This window comes from Vombatus ursinus, unplaced genomic scaffold (genome assembly GCF_900497805.2).
Source record: "Vombatus ursinus unplaced genomic scaffold, bare-nosed wombat genome assembly UNPS02011572.1, whole genome shotgun sequence".
In the NCBI taxonomy this organism is placed as follows: Eukaryota; Metazoa; Chordata; class Mammalia; order Diprotodontia; family Vombatidae; genus Vombatus; species Vombatus ursinus.
The window spans coordinates 4,866,608-4,883,451 of record NW_020951350.1 but is presented as its reverse complement, the minus strand read 5'-3'; the positions used below and the strand labels follow the sequence as shown (position 1 = coordinate 4,883,451).

Here is a 16,844-nt window from a genome sequence, read left to right as displayed (position 1 = left end):
TCTCTCCTCCTTGATAGTCTCTTCTCTATAGGTTTTCAGCCATCACTCTCTCCCGGTTTTTCTCCTATCTGACCACTCTTTCTCTGAAACCCCCACCAGATCACACCCTCTAAGTGTCCCTCAGGTTTTTGTTCTCATACTTTTCTCTTCTCCCTCTATACTACCCTAAGTGATGATCTCATCAGCTCCCCTAGACTTAATTACCATCTTTATGCAGATGATTCTCAAATCTACCTATCCTGCCCCAATCTCTCGGCTGACCTCCTATCTTACATCTCCATGAAAGATGCCTTTCAGACATCTCACACTGGATTCCAGCAGCCATCTTAAACTCAATTAAGTCCAAAACAGAACTAATTATGTTTGCCCTTAAACCTTCCACCCCTCCTACCTTTCCTATTAATATAGATGCCAACACCATCCTCCCAGTACCCCAGGCTTGCAATCTAGGAGTTACACGGATTCCTCACTATCTCTCAAACACCCCTCCCCCCATATCCCAGCTGTTACCAAGGCCTGTCAATTTAACCTTTGCAACATCTCTCCTTTGACACAGCAACCACTTTGGTATGGACACTTCATACCTTGACTACTGCAAAAGCCTGCTGGTGGGTCTGCCTGCCTCAAGTCTCTCCTCACTCTAATCCACTGTTAATTCAGCCACTAAAGTGATTTTCCTAAAATTGTAGGTCGGTTCATGTCATCCCTCTACTCAATAAACTCCAGTAGCTTTCTATTGCCTCTAGGAGTAAATACAAAATACCGTTTGGAATTTAAAGCCCTTCATAACCTAGCCCCTTCCTAACTTTCTAGTCTTCTTACACCTTACTCCCTGACATGTACTCTTTGATCCAGTGAAATTGACCTCTTGGCTGCTCCATAAACAAGACACTCCATCTCCCTGAGGATTTTCTGTCTTCCATAATTGGAACCCTCTTCCTCCTCTGTTCCAACTAATGAGTTCCCGGGCTTCCTTTAAGCCCCAGCTAAAATCCCACCTTCTACAGGAAGCCTTCCCTAACCACTCTTAATTTCAGTGCTCTTGCTCTGTTAATTATTTACTATTTATCCTGTACATAGTTTGCTTCATCTATTTGTTTGCATGTTGTCTTTCCTCATTTTATTGTAAGCTCCTTGAGGACAGCGACTGTCTTTTGCCTCTTTTTGTATCCCCAGAACTTAGCACAGTAGCTGGTACATAGCAAGTGCTTAAAATAACTGTTCATTGAATAAATTAATTAATGAGTGGAGAGAAGCAGAGCTATTCTAGAGAGATGCTGTAGAGGTAGAACAAACAAGATTTTGATATATGAGGAAATTTGCTGGAGTTGAGGCTGACTCTGAAGTTGCAAACCTGGGTGACCAGAAGGATGAGGGTACCCGAAAGAGAAATAAGGAAGTTAGGAAGAGGGATTGGTTGAGGTAAGAAATATAATACACTCTATTTACTGGGTTTGAGAGATCTAAAAGATACTTAGTTTAAAATGTAAACAGGCAGTTGGTGATATGGAGACTTAGTGTGCAACACAGTGCTTAGCACACAGTAGGTTTTAAGAAAGGTTACTGACCATTCTGAAGAGCAATTTGGAATTATGCCCAAAGGGCTATAAAACTGCGCATATCCTTTGACCCAGCAATAGCACTTCTAGGGCTATATCCCACAGAGACCACACAAATGGGAACAGGACCCACATGTACAAAAATATTTATGGCAGCTCTTTTTGTGGTGGCAAAGAATTGGAAATTGAGAGGATGCCCATCAATTGGGGAATGGCTGAACAAGTTGTGGTATATGAATGTAATGGAATACTATTGTTCCATAAGAAATGAAGATCTGGCAGATTTCAGAAAAACCTGGAAGGCTTACATGAACTGATACTTATTGAGGTGAGCAGAATCAGGAAAATATTGCACACCGTAACAGCAACATTATATGATGACCAACTTTGACAGACTTGCCTCTTCTCAGCAATACAATGATCTAAGATAATTCCAAGGAACTCAATGATAGAAAATGCTATCCACATCCAAAGAAAGAACTATAGAGTCGGAAAGGAGATCAAAGCATACTATTTTTTCTCTCTCTTTTTTCTCTTTCTCGTGGTTTTTCCCTTTTGTTCTGATTCTTCTTTTACAACATGATTAATGTGGAAATATGTTTAATATGATTGTACAAGTATAGGCTATATCAGATTGCATGCCATCTTGGGGAAGGGGAAATTTGGAACTCAAAATCTTATGAAAGTGAATGCTGAAAACTAAAAATAAATTTTTAAAAAGGGTCATTGACTGATTGGGAGTAGCACTCTGGAAAGCGACTACAACTAGAGATACAGATCTATGGAGCCATCTGCATAAAGCTGACAACTTAACCCCACAGGAGCTTACAAAAGTCACCAAGAGAATGTAGAAAAAAGAGAGAAGAAAACCTAGGACAGAGCCTTGGGGTACTCTTATATTTCAGGAGCAGTATATGGATGAATCAGCAAAGGACAACAGTCCTATAGGTAGGAAGAGAATGAAGTGTGGGAAAAGCCAGAGAAGAGAGAGTATACTAAAAAAAACAAATAACCAACAGTGTCAAATAATGCAAAAAACCAGAAAGGGTGGAAAACAGTTACTGGATAGGGCAATTTCAAAAATCACTTTAGAAAGGGCAATTTCAATTGAGTAATGATGGTCAAAGTCAAAGTATAAGAGGCTGAGAAGTGAACAAAGCAGTGAAAGCAATGAGCGTGGGCAGATTTTTCCAGGAGTCTGATAATAAAAGACTGAACAGAGAGGACAGACTGAGGGGATGTCAGGATAAAGTGAGTTTTAAGGACAGGGAGACCTAACCATTTTTGGAGGCAGCAAATTCAACAGAAAAGATTACAGAGAAAGGGGGGATAATTGCTGGGTACAAGGGAATGGATAGGATCAAAGATACAAATAGTGAGGTTATCCTTGACAAGACAGAGTCCATCTCTTCAAAGACTAAAGGGGACGAAGAAAACATGGGACTGCCAGAAAAGGAAGGCCATCAACATTTGGGACCCTAAAAAGTCAGGGCACAGGTTGTTTGCATATACATTCAACAGGAGGTGAAGACAGAGGAGATTGAAGCAGGTCAATAAACTTTGCCTACAAATTTTATCTAAAGCTAATCTTGTCTCTGGCAGCTAGGTGGCACAGTGGATACAGTTTGCAATCAGGAAGACTCACCTTCATGAGTTCAAACCTGACCTCAGACACTTACCAGCTGTGTGACCATGGGCAAGTCACTTAACCCTGTATGCCTCCATTTCCTCATCTGAAAACAGCTGGAGAAGGAAATGGTAAACCATTCTAGGATCTTTGACAAGAAAACCCCAAACAGAGGTCATGAAGAGTCAGACACAACTGAAACGACTCAACAAAAAAAAATCTTGTCTTGTTCAGTCCCTTGTCTTCAGGGGTTTTCAACTTTAAGCACAAGCTGTGAGATGGAAGAAGTATGGGTTTGGACAGTCTGAGGACTTAGATTTGAATTCTGGCTCTGCTACTTCCAATGCTGGTAACCATGAGTAAGTAATTCAACTTCTCTGAGGACCTCACTGTCCTCACCTGTAAAATGGTTTGGACTATATGCCCTGTAAGGTTTCTGACTAGCTCTTCTTTCTGATTCTAAATTTTACAAATCATTCTGTTTTTACAAACGGGGCCATAAATTTCAGTAGCAGCCCGGCAGCTTCCTTTCTTTGAATCCTTTATGTTCTTTTTACAATTCTTTTTACACTCAGAATGATGTGAATGCTGGGTGGGAACTTATTCACCCAACTCCACATCCCACTTATGCTTTTAGGTAGTAAGTATTTTCCAGGTTAGTCCTTCAGGGGTTTTGTTAATGATTATTTTGTGTTCCCTAACCACTTTTTAAGCATCTGGTAATAAGTACATTTGAGTAAATAATTTTCAAAAGAGAGAATTTCCTCCTCCCACTTCAAAGAACAATTTCTCATAATTAACCTTTGAACCAGAAGTGTTAAGAAAAGTGCAAACTATTCTAGTTACTCTTGAGCTCTAGCTCCTGAGAGACATATATCTGAAATACTCAGTTCTCACTTGTTTCAGGCCCCAGAGGCACACCACAAGTTTCCTTTCTTTAAAGTCTTCACAAAGAAACTATATCTGTTATGTACATACTTTAAAAAGCTCCCTCCTACCCACATGTACAAAAATATTCATAGCAGCTCTTTTTGTGGTGACCAAGAATTGGAAATTGAGGGGATGCCCATCAATTGGGGAATGGCTGAACAAGTTGTGGTATATGAATGTAATGGAATACTTTTGTTCCATATGAAATGAAGAGCTGGCAGACTTAAGAAAAACCTGGAAAGACTTGTATGCTCTGATGCTGAGTGAAGTGAGCAGAACCAGGAGAATGTTGTACACAGTAACAGCCACGTTGTGCGATAATTAATACTTTACCCTTCTCAGCAATACAAGGATCTAAGACAACTCCAAAAGACTCATGATGGAAAATGCTATCCACATCCAGAGAAAGAACTGTGGAGTCTGAATGCAGATCAAAGCATACTACTCTCTCTCTTTTGTTTTGCTTTTTCTTTCCCATGGTTTTCCCCTTTTTTTCCTGATTCTTTTTTCATAACATGACTAATGTGGAAACATGTTTAAAATGATTGTAGATGTATAGCCTATATCAGATTGCATGCCATCTTGGGGAGAGGATGAAGGGGGGAAAATTGAAAAATTTAGAACTCAAAATCTTATAAAAGTGAATGTTGAAAACTAAAAATAAGTAAAGGAAAAAAAAAAGAGAAAGCTCCTTCCTCTACCAGAGAAGCAGGTGGGTAAAGCGCTTTACAGTGGGTGTCTCTATTTAGCTACTCTGGTGCTTTTTTCAGGAACTCTAAAAGAGAGAAATTTCTTACGGAATTCAGAATTATAAAGGAGTCTAATTCCCAGTAACATTCCATGCAATCCCAGGGGTGGGTAACCTGTAGCCTCAAGGCCCCATGTGGCCTTCTAGGTCCTAGGGTGTGGTCTTTTGACTGAGTCCAAGTTTTACAAAACAAATCCTTTTATTAAGGAGATTTGTTCCATGAAGTTTGGATTCAGTCAAAGGGCTTCACTTGAGGACCCAGAGGGCCACATGTGGCAGAAGGTTCCACACACCTGCATCTTACCTTATTTCCCAGTGTCCCCAGTACATAAATACCCAGAAAGGAATTTACGTTTAGGGTTTGGGCTCAGGCCTAACTATCTCCTTGCTTTCTAATTGTTGCCCATTTTATATGTGTAATAATTAGCACCCCTGATCTGGTACTCAGAGTCAAAAGCCTAGCAGAACTCTAATTGTTGCTCTAATGAATGTTTGCTAGGTAGATTAAAGAACTCACTTATTCTCTTTGTGACTCAATTTCCCCATCTGTGAACTGAGACAACTATACTTTGTTATATATCAAAAAATATAATGTCTTACTTACAAAGTCTGGATAGCTCCAGATATTTATTTGTCCAAAGTCACATCATCAAATAAGGTAAATGACTGCCTGACTACTAATGTTAAAAAATTTTAAGAAAAGACTATTTTATTCATCATGTTACTTAGAATGAGCACTACTCTATTTTGGAGTCTCTCCCTCTAATGGACTTAATAACTCCTTTTGGAATGGAACAAGGATACTTGCTTGGTTACCACCCAAAATATCTATTTAAACCAGATACTCTAAAGTAGAAGTCTTCGTGGCAAACACTGATAAGAATATAAAGCTAAGGGCAGTCTAATTAATGCTTTTACCTGACAAAAAGACTGAGGGATGAGATAATAAACAGATACAGAAGAAGCTGGACTTGCTTACATTTGAACCAATTTATATATTTAATACAAAGATAAAGACTGGAAATGAAGAACTTAAATATTTTTAAGGTCTTAGATTAGGCTAACCAATAGCAATACCAACCTTACATTTAAATAATGCAGTTTTACAACAATTTTTTAAAAAATCTAAACATTTACCTCCATCTTACGCTGAAAATATTTTGTTTTGGTAATGTGTCTTATAAGTGTTTCATTAATTCCTGTTGGCATTTCTGTAGAGTAGTAGTTTAGTGACTATAATCCCTGTATTTATAGATGGGAGAAAATCTTGTGCAACCAGTGACACATTCAGTGTACTGAAGACTAGAAACATAATTCAAGCTGTTTCTTTCTTCCATTGTTCTTTTGCCATTTCTATCCTCTTCCACACTAAGCCCTGTGCTGACTTAAAGATCAGTTCAGCTTCTCAAAGGAAGCAGATTTCTTTCCATCTTTTTAGCCCCGTGTAACATACTTCCTGCTTAGAAAACTTTAGGCCACAAACTTGCACAAATATTTTCCCTACTCAACCAAGTCTTCAGCTTTTGGCCAACAGGAAAGTTAGGAGGGAAGGAAGGGAAAGGTGACAGTTATTAGCCAGTGGAAAATTTCCAAAAAATGTTGACCTACTTTACTGCCCCTGCCCCAAAGGCAATTCTTATTTTGCCACAAGACTTAAAAAAAAAAAAAGGCTACCTTTTGAAAATGTTAGCTAGTGGACAGGCTATTTGGATGTTATCAAATAAACCATTTGTTTTGGAAACTGTGAAGAACACATGCCAATTTAATGTGACTGGGGTGTCTAATTTCCAATCATTCTCAAGTCATCTCCTTTGGAACTCCCTCAAAAACTCCAAGTGTAGCTAAACAGAGGGGTACACTCAGTGACAAGGACTTCTCTAATCTACTTCTCCGGTGGAATTTTTAAAATATGCACAGTTACCGTCACCTCTGGTGGACTTTTTTGTAAAGGATACTTTATTTTATGAGATTTATATTTCTTCTCTGAAGTCCATACTGTCAAACATTGAACAGCTTTTTCGGGATCACAGCTTTTTATGGATTCTCCCATGTGTTACATGCTTGTCACTCACATGTAATGATAGAAAATATTAGTGCAAAAAGAGACCTTAAAGGCTGTCCAGCCCATTTTAGTGTTCCTCTTTTGAGGAGTGGAGGAAACAGAACCATTTAATGGTTCTTAATCTGGGGTCTTCGAACTGGTTTTTCCAAAAATATTATAAAAGTATTTCAAAATAATTTGTTCCTTTTGTAATCCCAAATGTAATGCCAAAGGGATCGATACCACATGAAAGATTGAAAATCGTTGCATTAAAATACAACCTTGTCACCATCTCCATTCAAGTCAAGAAGTATTTACTAAGTGTGCTAGGCACTGGGAATACAAAGCAAAGTAGGGTAAAGAGTGTCTGCCCTCAGAATAACTGTAAGGTATTAAATTACCTTTCCCAAGGTCACTGGACTTCTAGTTCTCTTTTACAGTGTTTAGCTTTTGTCACAAGAAACAAAGCAAACTAGTGGTAATATGTGGAAAAATATAGTTTCCTGTCAAGAAAAAAAGAAGTCACTAGGTTTTAATATATGCCCGGCAGCTCTGTCCTGACATAGAATTTTAGGGAAGTAACCTTAGGAAACAACAGCCTATATTACAAAGCACCTGTTTCACAACCCTGTGATATATTACTATATCACAGTTCAAGTATTACTAATCCCACATCTCAGCCTCCTTTGCTGGATCTTCATCTAAGTCAAGCCTGCTAACTATGGATGGGTATGTCACAGGGTTCTGTCCTCTGCCCTCTTCTCTTCCCCCTCTATACCATTAAGCTTGGTGATCTCATCGGCACCCAACGATTCAACTATCATCTCTATGCTGATGATTCTCAATTCTCAAATCAAGAATGACCATTTCCCTAACCTCTCTGCTGACCTCCAGTTTTCTTATCTCCAACTACCTATTGGTCATCTTGAATTACGTATCCTGTAGACATCTTAAACTCATGCTCAAAACTGAACTCATAATCCCTTAAACTCTCCCTTCTTCCTAACTTCCCTATTACTGTCAAGTGATTCTTCCAGTCATCTAGGCTTGAAACCTAGGTTCCATCCTCATATCCTTACTCTCTCACTCCTTCCCCCCATATCTGATCAGTTGCCAAGTGCTGTTGATTTTACCTTCCCATCTCTCCCCTATATGCCCCTTTCCTTCTTCTGACATGGCTCCCCTTCTGGTACAGGCTGTCATCACCTCAAATCTGGACTACTTCAATAGCCATTGGTCTCCCAATCCAGTCTATCCTCCACTCAGCTGTCAGTGATCTTCTTTAGATGCAGGCCTGATCACATCATACACATCCCCCTCCCTTCATACTCAACAAACATTAATCGTTCCCTATTCCCTCCAGGATCAAATATTATATCCTGTTTGGCATTCAAAGCCCTTCATAATCTGCCCCACCTCTACTTCCCTACCTTTTCAGTCTTCTCACACCTCCCCCTCAACATACTTTCTGATCCACTGACATTGACCTCTTTGCTGTTCCTTGAACACTACGATCCATCTCCTGATTCTACATTTTAACTGGCTGTCCCCCTATGCCTGAAATGCTTTCCTTCCTCATATCTGCCTCCTGGCTTCTTTCAAAAGTCCCATCTAAAATCCCACCTTTTACAGGAAGCCTTTCCTATCCTCTTCCAATTTGTCCTGTATATAACTTATTTGTACATAGTTGTTTGCATACTATCAAGACTGTGTGATCTTCTTGAGAGCAGAAACCTCCTTGTACCTTTATTTGTTTCCCCAGCAATTATAACAGTGCCTGGCACATGACAGGCACTTAGTAAATGTTCACAGCCTGAAAAATGAGAAAACAAATTCAGAAAGGTTAAATGATCTTGTTCAGAGTCAGAAAGCTAGTGAGTATCAAAATGAATTTCTGGTTCCCAAGTCTCAGTTTTACCCTACCACAATGCCTCTAAAGATCATTTAGTCCAAACTTACTGTTTTATAAGGGTGCTTTCTCAGTTTCTCAGGGTAGAAAAACATAGTGGGCTCTACTTATAATGCACAAACAATGCTCTTTAAGTAGCTCTTACACAGTAAGAAGTGCGATGGAGAAGGATAGGTGGGAGGATGGTACACAAATGCTAAGTGCTCCTCCCAGCTGGATCTGATCAGTTTGCACTGAATGCATAATATGGAAATCCTTTCCAAAATGTATACCCCAGGACACCTCTACCCTCCACCCTAACAATTTGGTGATTGTTGGAACCCAGATTCTTTTCCAACAAATACCTCTGGGAACAGTTGGTAAAACATTATTGAATCTTTTCTCTAAAGGTGCTAAGAACAAGTTATTAAAGTCAAACTAATTAAAATCAGAACAGTGGGGAGCAAAGATCTCCTAAGCTTTATGAGACATTTGCTAAATCTTATAAAAGAAATTATTCAAGAACAGAGGCTAAATGCTCCATTACTAATAAAGAATGGATTTTAAATTTTTTAAGGCTATGCCATAACATACTTCCTCAAATAAATTGTTTTTAACTTATTTGTGAGCAAGTGAGCCCTATCTCCCCCTTTTCCCCATCCACCCCTCTAGAATAAGCTCCTTGAGATCACTATTTTTCATTTTTGTGTTGCATCATCAGTCTGAAATAATGCTTTGAATACCGCAGAACAAATATTTTAAATACTAAGTTGAACCCCGGCTCTACAGCCCTATTATGAATATATAAAAGGCAATCATCATGTAATCACATCTAGATACTTCTGAGAGATATAAAGGGCACAGAAATCCACTTCCATCCCGTTAATATCCCTAGAGACAGGGTGTGGCAAGACCTAGTTGAGGATCTTTTTATTTTTCAGTCATTTAACAGACAAAAACGCAGGGCTACCCGACCTATTACTTACACGAAAGAGTTATCAAATCAAAGAAATTTCCCCAAATTCAATGAAAGGTAGAGATATAATATAAGAAGTTAAAAAGTATCATTTTAAACATCAACTACTGCAGAATTAATGCAAAAAAAATTATCATTCCGTCGTCGACAAGAACTTTGCAAAAGGGCTCCTTTCCCCTCTAACCTTTTCAAGTAACAAGCCGAACTCCACCCGCCACCCCCAATATAACAGGTTCAGTTCCTAAGCATTTAAACTTGGCTTCTCTCTAATCCCTCAGTTTTCCCATTACGTGGTACAGTCTCTGCCCGCTTTCAGAGGGCAGGCTGAGCCGCTGAAACCCCGGAGGAAGTGCACACTGGGGTCAGTGGCTGACAGCCACAGTCAGCCCTCCAAGCATAAGTGAAAAGAGCTTGGGCGCCTAGGGTTACTGGGAAACTGATAGGATGTTTATTTCATCCTCAGTACCCATGCCCTTTAGGGAAAAAAAAAAAAAAAACACAACCCAACAACAACCTATCCCTGGAGCTCTTTCCTCGCCCAACACATAACTTTACCCTAAGAAGCCCAATTTCCATTTGCCTAACCCCAAAGCTACCCCGCAATCTGCAGGGCGGAACTCGGTCCTCCCCACCCCGCAAAGCCCAGTCCCTTAGCTTCTGGCCCGAGTTTTTCCCAGGACTAGCGTCCCCCCACAACTTCTCCTTCTTCTGGTCCCATCACGACTAACCCAACTCTGCCGGCCACTCCGGCCCCAAGCCCGACCTAAACGGGCGCTCTTTGCCCTGCTCCCTCAGGGGTCCGGGACACCTCCGCCCGGCTGTACCCCCTCATCACCCCCCCCCGACGCCCTCTCCGCTCCGGCCGTATCCTCAGGCTCCGCCCCCCGCCACCCCGTCCCTCCGCCCAGGCTTCCCGGACTAACCACCCGGACCCCGTCTCCCAGCCTCCCGCGGGCCAGCTCCCCAGCACCACGGCCCCCTAGACGGGCGCTCCCATCCCGTCTTCGGCGAGGGAGAAGGGCGGGCGATGGCCGAGGGTATTCACCTTCGGCGGAGCCGCGGCCACTCGGTGCCCCCCTCACTCGGACGTTGGACGTGAGACTGAAGAATGAACGCGAGCTCCCGCCGCACCTGCCGCCTCGAACACTGAAGCCACCGGGCGCTGACGTCAGCCGGGCGCTCTCCAGCGGGAGGGGGAGAGAAACCGGGATCGAAGTCACGGGATCACCCTAGTTACGAGATGGGGCGGGGCCAAGGAGCTGACGTCACAGCGCTCCCCCTCCAGCTCGGTTTACCGGAACCCGACGGAGGCTCAGGGATCCCGGGAGCGGGGAAAAGACGAGGCGGGGCAGAGCCGGGACGGGCACTAGGCTCTTCTGGTTCCTGGCGCTGACGTGCGTGTGCGGGCGCTCGGGGAGAGCTGGGCAATTGACATTTCTCTAGGGAGTGTGGTGGAGGCCAACTCTTTCCCCCCCAGTGATCTTGACCTTACCTGGTCTACTTACCCTCTCTCTGGTTTCTGCTGTATCTTTCCAACAAGAAATTGAATGGTTTAAAATACAAATTACCTTCGTTAAAAATGGCAGCAAGTAATATGGAAATGTTTGGCATAACTTCACGTGTATACTCGATATCAAATTGCTTGCCTTCTCAAGGAGAGAGGGAGGAATGGGAATGAGGGAGAGAATTTGGGACTCAAAAATTTTTTAAATGTTAAAATTTTTACATGTAATTGGAAAATATTTAATGAAATAAATATATTAAAATTCAAAACAACAATGGCAGCAAGAATAAAACCCTCTCTGCTATCTGGTGCTATGCACCTAGCCCAGAGACTGGTGTAAAAATAACGTTAACAACCATAATAATAGTTTCCATTGATGTGAGGCTTTTAAAGTACTTTGAATACATTATCTAATTCTGAAACTGGGAAATCTAGAGTCCTGACTCTTGACTCGGCAGGGAGTGGGGAGCAGGTTTGTAGTTTTAACCCACAGCTGTAAAAGAGACTGGTTTTGACCAGTACTAGCTTGTTTTAAAGTATCTTGTCTTAGCAAATCTCAAAACATTTTTATAAACCCCCGTTTAATAAATGGGAAGCATTTGCCCAAGGGTCTGAAAAGAGCCGACTTCCCTGACCATAGGCCCTGACCACTGGACCGTGGCTGGGGAAATTTGGGTGTGGACAAGACTCCTCCCATTTTGGCATAAAGGAAAATGTACACAGACCCTAACTTTCTTCCCAATACAGAATAGAGCAGGTTTATGTTAATTGACTCTTCTTTCTCCACATTTGTTTTGCTGTAGGAAATCAATTTACTCTCAGGATCTGTCTTCTGCAGTCCATACAGGTGTACATCCTTTTGCTACTAATGGTGCCTGGATTTTGCTATTCCCAGCCGCCTGAAATTGACCATCAACTTCAAATAGAAACTTCAGCCACGTGGGGCGGGGTTGAGTCACTACACAGTGAGTCCATCCTTCTCATTACATTCAGATTCAATCTCTCCAGAAGTTTCACTCCTCCCGCATCTAAAGCGCTTCATAACCTGATTTTGCACACCTGGTTCCGGACTTTCTCGGAACTTCCAGACCTAGTTCTCACTATCGCAGATTCATCCACGAGCTTTCTTTAGAGCCTAGCTAGGCGAGGCTAGCTGTTCCGTCCTGGTACAGCTTATCGCCACTAGGTCTACTGACTAGGTAATCTCTCCTCAAGACCCGCCCTCCTTTCCCCCATTTTGTGAAGGGTCCCAGGTGGTTCACGTTTGTCTAGTACCTCCCTGCCCCCCGTCTTTCTCTGGACTTCAAAACCAATCCACTTCATTCTCCCACACCCCATCCCCACCTCGCTTTTCAGCTTCCTTTTGTGTATTTTCTTCCCCTATTAGAATGTAAACTTCTTGAGGGCAGAGACTGTCTTTATTTTTGCATCCCCAGCTCTTAGTAAGCATTAAATAATTAATAAAATTAATTTAAAAACAAATCCTTCTTTCTTTAGTTCGTTCGCTCGTTCCTTCCTTTCTTGCTTCCCCTATCATGTCTTTCTAGGCTTCTACCTCATATTTCCATATCTTTGTACTGGCTATCCCCCGCCCCCTCCCCGGCTTAGAAGGCTTCCCTTACCACTGGCTCTTAGAAACTCTGACTTCCTTCAGTTCTCCGATTAAATACTTCCTTTTGTAGCAGGCTTTTTCCAGTAGTCCCAACTACCAGTGCCTTCCCCTATAGGATTAACTTCGAGTTCCATCCATTTTTAAATATATCTTACAGGTACCTGTTTATATACAAGTTGTCTCTCCCCATTACAATGTAAGCTCTCTGAGAGTTTTTTGCTTTTTCCTTACACCTCCTAATACTTAGTACCCGGCCTGGGCACATAGCAGGTGCTTTAATAAATGCTTGGGGATTGATGGATGTGTCAGTGTCCTCTGGGGATTTCAGAACCAATGCCCTTCCCTCCAAGTGGAAATAATTATTTTTGTCATTGGAAAGTTGTCTGTGGACCATGGGGTTCGTAGCAACTTTGGTTAAGAGCAAGGGGAACAGTTTCTTGTCAGAGGCTTAAAGAGATGCAGAGGTATCCCCCTACTAGGTATGAGAATTATTGGTTCCATGAAGTTGGAAATGATCCTCTAAAATAAAAGAGATAGAAAAGCATTGATGTCGGTAGTCAGTTACAAATTAGCAAACACTGACCCCTTTTTTTCCTTGCCCTTTCCTCTTTCCCGGCACTAAAATACTGTTGTTTGGTTGCTTTTTTTTTTTTTTAAATTTTGTGTGTGCAGGCATGGGTGTCACACCTGTCCAAGAGGTGAACTTGGATTGTCAAATGCCATGTCAGGATCACCAGATTGGTTTCAGGATAATGCCTGTCAGCTATTACCACTCTCCAAAACAATCTACTAAATTATAGAGAGGCTGCAAGCTGGTATGGAGGGAGTATCTTTACCTACAAAATTATGGGTTCTTTTGAGATATTGAAATATTTCCTCTTTGGTAGAGTTGAGCAGAGAAGTAAGTGATAAGGGTAATCATAGGAGTCAATTATTTCCCTCATCAGTGAGTAAACTGCTTTCTCTCAAAGAAATGAGTACATAAGTTAACTTGGGAGGGGCAAAAATTCTGGCCAAGACTAATGTGGATTTGTTCATGGTACTATGCTACAGTGAGAAAGGAGGTCTGGTTGATAGTGTCCAGGAGATTTAAGGGACTCACCATACCAGCTATTTCCCTATTTTTGCCTCCAGGAAGGCCTGTACCTCACATGCCTGACTTAATTCATTTTCAGGGTTTCAGCCATAAATAACCAGGATATCTTGGCAAGGTTTATGTAGAATGAGTCAATTTCACCATGTTTATTTATGACATTCTTGAAGAATGAACAAAAACACCTTGTATAAGGGGCAAGGCATTATTTTAAAAAAAAATCACTATTCAGTGAAAGATAGATTAAAAAAAAACTTCACTGATATCTTAAGGGCTCTTGTCAAGGCAGGTGCACCAAATATTTAGCAAATAGAATTTCAAAGAAAATGGGCCATTTTGTTTTAGACTTTTAAGACACTGTATTTATGATAATTAGAGGACAGAGACTGGGCCTATGATTTATTTGGCACAAGAAGCTCCTAAATGAGGAAACTCCCTGTACCAAAGTAGGCCTGCATCTTCTCTGCAATTTATAATCTTAGAGCAGAGCCTAGAGCACTGAGAAGCTAAATGATTTACCCAGGGTCATATAGTATAGCAGAAGTGGGAGGCAGGCTTTTTATCCAAGATGCCTTTTATGAATAATAGTAACTTACATTTATAGGTCACATCAAGGTTTATAAGGGCATTCTTATGGCAACTCAACTGAATTTGCATTGGATGGTCTCTTCCTTTATACTTCTGAGAAGAATGTTTTGATGAACATTTAATGGCTATAAAGATTTTAAGTTCCTTGAACTCTCTATCAAAGTACTGTGTATAAATGTATCTATTTTTAATGTAAAACCTTTTGAGACACTGATTACTGAAGTAACCCAATTCCCACCAATCTGAAGTTACTTAGGAAAAGCACAGTAGTCCAAGACATCTTAGCTCTTAAGAACCTTATTCCTTTGTGGTTCTTATTCCTTATTTGAAAGGATTAAGAAAGAAAATATGCACGTGAGCTAGAAATGGGGAACTAGCCTTTAAGTTAATTTGCTCTTGTCTTTAAAGATTTTCGAGTACCATATTGATTTAATCAGCTGTAGTCTTCCTCTCCAAATCTGGGTTATACTTGAGTGTAGCCTAGTGTTGTGTTTTTAGTGGAAGAATGGTAGCAAAAGTGATGACAATGAATGGAGCAGTGGTAATAAAAATGAATAAAATATTTATTTGAATTGCAAAATTTAAAGAATTTTTTAAGCATTTCTTATTTGCTACAAAAACAAATAAATTCATGAGAAACTGATTGTCATAGTATAAAGTGCTAGTTTTGGATGCAGAAAGAACTACATTCAAGTCCTGCCTCAGACACATACTGGCTATGTGACCCTGGGCAAGTCACCTTCACTCCTCAATGCCCCAGTTAAAACCATAAATTTCAGGGGGCAGCTAGGTGGTGCAGTGGATAGAGCCACCAGCCCTGAAGTCAGGAGGACCTGAGTTCAAATGTGGCCTCCGACCAAACACTTGACACTTATTAGCTGTGTTACCCTGGGCAAGTCACTTAATCCCAATTGCCTAAAAAAAAAATACATAAATTGCCAAATGGAAGGAATCTCAACAAAGGACAATTATCTTCCTCCAATAAAATCATAGGGCCTGACCGTGCCCATAAAAAGTACAGATAAATTAGTGTTATTATTTTGTAATGTAAATCTAAGTATGTTTTTCTTGTTAAAGAGATCAAGTTTACTTACCAGCTGTGTGACCCTAGGTAAGTCACTTAACCCTGATTTCCTCCAAAAAAAAATGAGATCAAGTTTTAGGGGCACAACTTATATTCAAACCAATATGCTGATTACTTGATATGCTATACCAATAGTAGTGAAACTTTAAGCTCCTATACCATTTATTTCCTCAACATTCAACCATAAATGTATCCAAAAGGCTGTCATGATTATAGTTATTCAGGTAAACAGTTAAATGCTTGTTTCACAGCAAAAAATTAAAATAATAATAACTGTGATTTATATAGTGTTTTAAGGTTTGCAAAGCCCTTTACAAATATTATCTCATTTGATCCTCACAACAACCCTAGGAGGTAGGTGTTATTATTGTCCCCATTTTACAGATGAAAAGATTGAAACAATAGAAGCTAAGTGATTTGCCCAGGCATACAGCTTGTGTCTCAAGCTGGATTTGAACTCTGGTCTTCCTGACTCCAAGTCCATCACCCTGTCCAGTATACCACCTAGCTGCATCTAGGTAAACATGGGTGATAAATTGCAAACCCAGTAATAGCATTCAGATACAACTTAAATGTGTTATGCATCTTAGAGGAATATCAGGTTGGTGATAGGATATTTATAGAAAGATGGGACATTTTTGCTTACCAAAAGAGTAAGCAAATTCATTTTATCCTTGACTCCACCCTGTTACCTCTCATCTGACAGAATGTCATGCCCTACCCACCAATTATCCACTTTTTTTTAATCTTCAATCTCTTCCTGTCTGGTGGTTACTTCCTTGATGCCTACACACATGCCCAGATCTTTCCTAACCTTAAAAAATTCTCACTTGACTTGGCTATCCCTTCAAGTTATCCTCTTATATCTCTATTCCCTTTCACAGCCAAACTCCTAGGAAAAGCGATCTAAACTCTGCCTCTATGTTCTTTTCTCCCATACACTTCTCAACAACTTGTAAGCTGGCTTTCAACTTCATCACTCAACTGAAACAGTTGACTGTCTCCAAAGTTTGTTGTAATTTAGTTGTATCCAACTCTTTGTGACCCCACTTGGGATTTTCTTGGCAAAGATACCAGAGTGATTTGCTATGTCCTTCTCCAGTTCATTTTACAGATGAGGAAACTAAGGCAAACAGGGTTAAGGGATTTACCCAGGGTCACACAGCTAGTAAGTGTCTGAAGCCAGATTTGAAC

At 40.7% G+C, this 16,844-nt stretch overlaps 1 protein-coding gene across 1 annotated transcript in view; it reads right to left on the bottom strand.

The window, feature by feature from the left end:
* The window catches only part of CYSTM1 (cysteine rich transmembrane module containing 1), a 102,284-nt gene extending 91,332 nt beyond the window's left edge, over positions 1-10,952 (bottom strand). Inside the window, exon 1 of the mRNA XM_027856559.1 lies at positions 10,815-10,952. The gene's annotated coding sequence lies outside the window, so the exon portion shown is untranslated. The remainder of the gene's footprint in view (positions 1-10,814) is intronic.
* Positions 10,953-16,844: the final 5,892 nt, after the last annotated feature.